This window comes from Callospermophilus lateralis, chromosome 17, assembly GCF_048772815.1.
Source record: "Callospermophilus lateralis isolate mCalLat2 chromosome 17, mCalLat2.hap1, whole genome shotgun sequence".
Classification (NCBI taxonomy): Eukaryota; Metazoa; Chordata; class Mammalia; order Rodentia; family Sciuridae; genus Callospermophilus; species Callospermophilus lateralis.
In genome coordinates, this window is record NC_135321.1 from 62,269,940 (window position 1) to 62,276,431 (window position 6,492).

A 6,492-nucleotide genomic window follows, 5' to 3' on the forward strand; every position below is an offset into this window, starting at 1 on the left:
AAAAGGGACAAGACACCCCCACTTTTTTGAATACCCAGCCCTGGGGCCCCTTTTCTGTGGAGAAGTCTGTCTCTATTCTATCCTTTAAGTAAAACTTGCTTTCTATGTTTGCCTCTGCATTTCTTGAGTGTTCAGTCTTCACCCCTGGGGAAACAGAACTTGGCCCTGATTGATTCTCCTCACTGGCAGGATCACAGATAGCATGGCTCCAATAGTGCCCATACCTCCCTACTGGACATCACCCACTCCTTGCCCACCACAGCTTCATTCCCAGCGCAGGACCTGAGAAGTGTGTCTGGTATGATGATTTCCTTTCCAGGACCCTCCTTCTCAAATCTTTGCAACTGATTTCCTCTGGGACATGGCTCTGGTCTCTTTGGGACAGGTGACCACAAGTCCCCTCTGGAGTGGAAGGGCAGGGCCTTACCTTTCAGAATGTTGCTCTTCTTCCTTTTCTTTTTCACCTTCAGGTGCTAACCAACAAGAAAGAAAAAGAGGCTGTGGCCCAGTTCTCCTTCCGCACTCCTACATCAGCTGCAGACATTCCATTTTTTTTCTGAACAGCATCACGTTCTACAGTTAGCTAGTTCTCTTTGTTCAGAGAACATTTTAAAAGTGGCACAACGCTTCATTTTTCTTCTCTGGTATTTTCTACATGAACTACACAATGCATGCCCTGGTGTAATCACTGATCAGGCTCAGGAACAGGCTTATTTACAGAGGCTCTTCTCAGCTGCGGCACAGGGTTCTGCTACCTGAGGCCAGAGGTTTCTCCAGTGGGTGATGGAGTCCTCAGGGCTCAGCACAGCCCTCACCTCAGCTCAACACAGAGGAAAGGCTGGGCTCTGGACTTTAACCTTCCACCATTGCAAATGAGTTCTGAGAGGAGGCACAGTAAATAGCTATCTGGGAATCAATGAATCTCACAGGAAAAAGAACAGCAATGGGAAGGATATGAACTCCTGTGTCTGCCAGTAACAAAGGGTTTCAAACTTTTTACACCTGCCTTCCCGAGTTAAAATTTTAACCTGCACAACTAATTCCATGACTGTCTGAAGGGCCATTCACAGTTTCCAGTGATTAATTCACCCTCATTGTAAACTATAGAACTCAGACTCCTTCTGTAACCCATGGGTCATTTTTGTACCTAGAAAATGAGCCCTCCCAGTGCCTGATGGATTGACTGTGCTTCAGCATACAGGACAGCTTTCTGATTCATTTGAGGTCTGCTTCCATCCTGGTTATTTGTATTTTCATTATGGGGCTGAAATCATGTTGGTTATTTTTGCTTATATCTAGGGAGAGTCTTTCTCTGACCTGAACCATCTGTCCCAGAATGATGATCTGTTCTGTCCTGAGTTTTATCTTTTTTGAAGTGCATCTATTTATTTTGGAAAAAATGGAAAGAAGAGTAGACAAAACAGAATCTAGTTTTTGTTGAGTCTGGTCTGAGGGTTTCTTACCTTCTTGAGTTTTTTCTTTTTCCTTGGTGGTGGGAAGAATGGATCACTCTGGAGGAAGGGCAATAAGAGAAGAAAGAGCCCCAGTCCACACACAAAGGCAAGGATCATATCCATTTCCCAGGGGGTGAATCTGGAGTTCATCCATGAGGCACTAATGCTATTCAGAGGAAAGAAAGGATTCTCCATCATCTGAATCACACTGTCCTGTTTGGACAAATGAGCCCTGAGAGTTTGCTTCAGCAGTAAGGAGTAGTGCCCTGGCCTGTGTCACAGGGCTGTGCCTTCTCATCACAAAGGGATCCTGAGAGAAGGGGAGTAGCAAGAAGAAGAGGCAGCACCACACCTCTGCCCCACCCTCTGGCCAAGCATTTCCTCCACCCTCCTGTGCCTTCTAGATCTTTCCTTTCAACTTCACCTACTCACCCTGTCAGAGGAGCCTTTTGTCCATTCCATATTCTTTCCCCCCAGAACCCAGACATGACCCACTTCCTTGTAGATCTCTGCTTGAGCTCCATTAATTTCATGGCTTTTGGAAATTTGTTTTATCTCTGTAATTTTTATATCTCAGGGATTATTATTTTCAGGATCACCTCTCTTTTAAATTCCAACTTTTCCATATAATATATTCTTGCCTTGTATCAACTCAACATAGAATTAAAATCATTTCTATTTTTATTTAGTTATATAAATTTTAAATAAAAATTTTCAAATTTATTTTATTATCTTCATCTAGAGGATTTATTTTGCTGGCAGCAAATTTTTTTCATGCTCTCTTTATTTGAGAGTATCTTTATTTTTCTTCATTATTAAAGGACATATTTTCTGGTTATGGAATCTCAAGGTGATCCTTCCTGGCTTCCTTTGATTATGCCACCCCACTACCTCCTTCCATTGTTTCTGATTGGGAGTCAACTGATAACCTTACTGTGGTCCAGAAGTTTTCCTCTGCTGCTTCTAAGAGATATCTAAAGAGAGATTTTGCCTTTTCACAGTTTGTGATGTGCTTAGGAATGAATCTATTTGTTTTTATTTTACAAAGGCAAAGCATTGAATCTAGAGGACACACACACACACACACACACACACACACAAACATATATATGTGGGGTTGTGTGTGTGTGTGTGTGTGTGTGTGTATAAATTTGATAAGTTTCCAGCCCTTATTTTACAAGTGTTTCTTCCCCCTTCTCCCTCCTTTCTCTCTGATCTCTCCTTCCACGTGTGTCAGTAGCCGTGGTGATGGGGATGTCCAGGTCATGCAGCACCACTTGTTGGAAGGATCTCTGCTCCATGCTGCTGTGTTGCCTTTGCTCCTTGAATATACATCAATTAACTGGACTGATGTGGATCGGATCTGTTTCTGGTCTCTCCAATCTGCTCACTCACCTATTTGTCTATTCTTTCTCCATTATCCCACTGTCCTGATAACCATTGCTCCACAGTAGGTCTTGAAGTCAAGTACTGTCCACCCTCCAGCTTTGTTTATCCCCAGTATTGTTTTAACTCTTCCGAGATTTTTGTCTCTCCTTATAAACTTTAAAATTGTTTTTTTTATCTTCACAAATGAACTTGTTGGAAGTTTGTTTGGATCACATTTAATATAGAGAGCAAATTGGGAAGAAGTGACATCTTAATAATGTTCAGTTTTTCTATCCATGTTGTCAAATACCTTCCCATTCATTTAGATCTTCCTTGATTTATTCTATCACAGCTTCAAAGTTTTCCTCATATTGGTCCTATAAATATTTTGTTAGTTTTCTTTCTGAATATTTAATTTGGAGGATAATAAAAATAATAATTAAAAAATTGTCTTCTACTTATTCATTGCTGGCATGTGATGAAGAGACAGATTTTTCTACATTAATCTTCTCTCTTGCAACTTTGTGTAATTACTTATTCATCCAATGTGTTTTCTTATTGATTGTGTTTAATTTTCTACCTAGACAATCCTGGTACCTGCAAAGATAGTTTAATTTCTCCCTTCCAAATCTATATAATTTTCCATCTTCAGTCTTTTAAAATGAGATTACATTAATTAATTAATTTATGAGGGTTGACACAGAGATAAATCCCAGTTGGTTTTACTATATAATTCTTTATATTAATTGTTGAAGAATGTTTGTCTATATTTTAATCCTTTTGCATCTCTTTTTGAAAGATATTGGTCTGTAGTATTTTATACTATTTCTGTCTCATTTTGTCATTTGAGTAATACAGACCCAATAGAATGAGTTAAAATATTGTTCATGTGCTTCTACTTTCTGAAAGAGATTATAGAGAATTTATTCCTTAATTTTTTTTTGTTAGGATTAACCAGAAAACTATCTGGGCCTGAGTATTTCTGTTTTAGAAGATTATTTATTTTGGTACTGGGAATTGAACTCAGGGACACTCAGCCACTGACCCACATCCCCAGCCCTATTTTGTATTTAATTTAGAGACAGGGTCTCACTGAGTTTCTTAGTGCCTCACTTTTGCTGAGATTGGCTTTGAACCTAAGATCCTCCTGCTTCAGCCTCCCAAGCTGCTGGGATTACATGCATGTACCATTGTGCCTGGCTTTGTAAGGTTTTTAATGTATCGATTCAATTTCTTCAATAGTCATAATTCTGTTCAGATTGTCTATTCTTTTGTGTGAATTTTGGCAGATTTGTCTTTCAAGAAACTAGTCCACTTTGTGTTGTTCATTAAATTTGTGGGCAAAGGGTTGTTCAGACTGTTCCTTTATTATCTGGTTGATGTCCATAGGATTCAGTATTAATGATGCTTCCTTAATTTTTTGTTATTCTTGAGTTGTACTTATTTAGTTTGTTAGCCTGTCTAGAGATCTATTTATTATATTGTTTTTTCTTTTCATTTTATTTGCTTTTTTGTACTAAATTTAAAATTATTGACATTCTAAGTAAGTTATAGAAATTATGAAAATCTTAGGCTACAGCTAGTAAAACCTTACATACAAAAGTTACTTCTAATTTATTACAAGATTTACTTCCCAAATGGCTAATCACAGCTAGAATGATAGAGTATTTGGTAAATGTGGCAATATGATTTATGTAAGTATCCCACATTATAAATCTACTGGAGATGCAAAGTAATTGGACTTTGTGGAATTCAAATCAAAAGAACAAGCAGCAAAAATTATTGTGGTGCCTCCAGATCCTAAGGAGAGAAAAAAAATCAAAAGATGTAACAAGATCACAAGTAGGAGAATTTTTTGCAATCATTTCAGTTTCTCAACATCCTAACCAAAGCAGCACCAAGAAAACCTTGTATACTTGCCAAAACAGTGAAAATCAAGCCTATTCCAACCAAAGTGCTGCTGTTTATTTAATATTGAAATAGGTTAAACTAAACTAACATTAATGATAACTTGTTTAGAAGAAAACAAAAGAAGCAAGGTTGAATGAAAGAGAAAGACAAGGGCTGGGGTTGTGGCTCAGTGGTAGAGCACTTGCCTAGCATGTGTGAGGCACTGGGTTCAATTCTCAGCATCACATATAAATAAATGAGTGAAATAAAGGTCCATAAACATCTAAAAAGAAAAAGAAGGAAGACAATGTCCAGATCAAAGAGTTAAATACAGACACAAGCAACATAATCATGTGTAAAATGAAAGATCAAGGATTCATGTCCAAGGACTCTGAAGTTGAAACATCTGAACTCCAAATACAACTGGCAACAAAGAGGAAAAAAAAAACAGGAAAGAGAAGTGTCCAGCTTACCTAGAGTCATAACAGGAACAAGGAAGAGAAGTAGTTCTGAAGATGGAGACTACCTAGTTCCCAGAACAAAAGTAAAGAAAATGGCTCAGAAAGACCACATTAAAGAAGAAGCTACTGAAGTTTCCAAAGTAAACAGAGGTAGAACATTAAGGTTATGGTTTGATATGCTGTTAGTGTTTCAACCCCCTTAAAAATGTCTAAAAACAAGAAGGAAGCATGACATGACCCTTATCCTCTTGTGGGTATCTTGCACATATAAGGAGATTGTGATGGGCTATACAATGATGACATCCCAATGAATTACACTCTCCAGTAAATACACCTTTAGGTGGTTTCCTAACAATGATTTCCAATTTGGCCCCATGATTTGATTTGGTCAATGGTCCATCATAGCTTGTAATATAAGAGAGGCTACAAAAGAGTTTACACATTGGGCTTGCTCTCTCAGAATACACCTATCATCCACTGAAGCTCAGTCTAGCCTAGTGGAGGATGAGTGAGCATAGGAAGCACAGGCATCAACCTTCCAGTACCCTTTTGAGAACCCTGATATGTGGGGGAAACCATTTTAAACATTCTTGGTTAAGTCAATTCATCAGCTAAATGTAACTCCCTGAATGGCAATACTAGCTGAATAAACCACAATCAAACCAGAGAATCTCAAGCATTAAAATAGTAGTGTTTGAAGTCACTATGTTTTGAGATGGATTCTTGTGAAGCAATGGTTAACTGAACCACAATGGTGGTTTCTGTGTAGGTTTGCCTTCAGCACTGATAATTTGAATAGGATTTAAAAGGAAGTCAATTTTGATATTTAAATTCTTTATAGTAGCTTGTATAAGCTCATGTTAGATTTTGCTCTACTTAAATGCCCCAGCTAAGATAAAATATGTTGTATTATTTTTATTGACTTTTATTTATAAATATTGGGTGTAGTTGTAAATTTGAAAGACCATTACTTTATCTTAAATTAACATTTCTGTGTTAGTGAATTGTTCTTTTTAGAAAATCTTCTCTTTTACCCTGCTCTAGAATTGTTAGGGATCTCAGCATTGAGACTGAAGGAAGGATGCAGAGCTCTTTTGCCTTCTCTGAGGCATCAAGACAAGCCCACTAAAGGGATAAAAGCCACACACCCCCAGTGATGATAATTATGCCATGAATCTGGCTGCTCTTGTACCAAAAGCTGCTTTCAAGTTTCACTTAGTGAGCTAAATGGTGATTAAAAAAATAGAAACTCCTGTATAAGAAATACTATGCACTACATAATTGCTTACTGTATATAAGTATAGGATGTAACTAAGTGA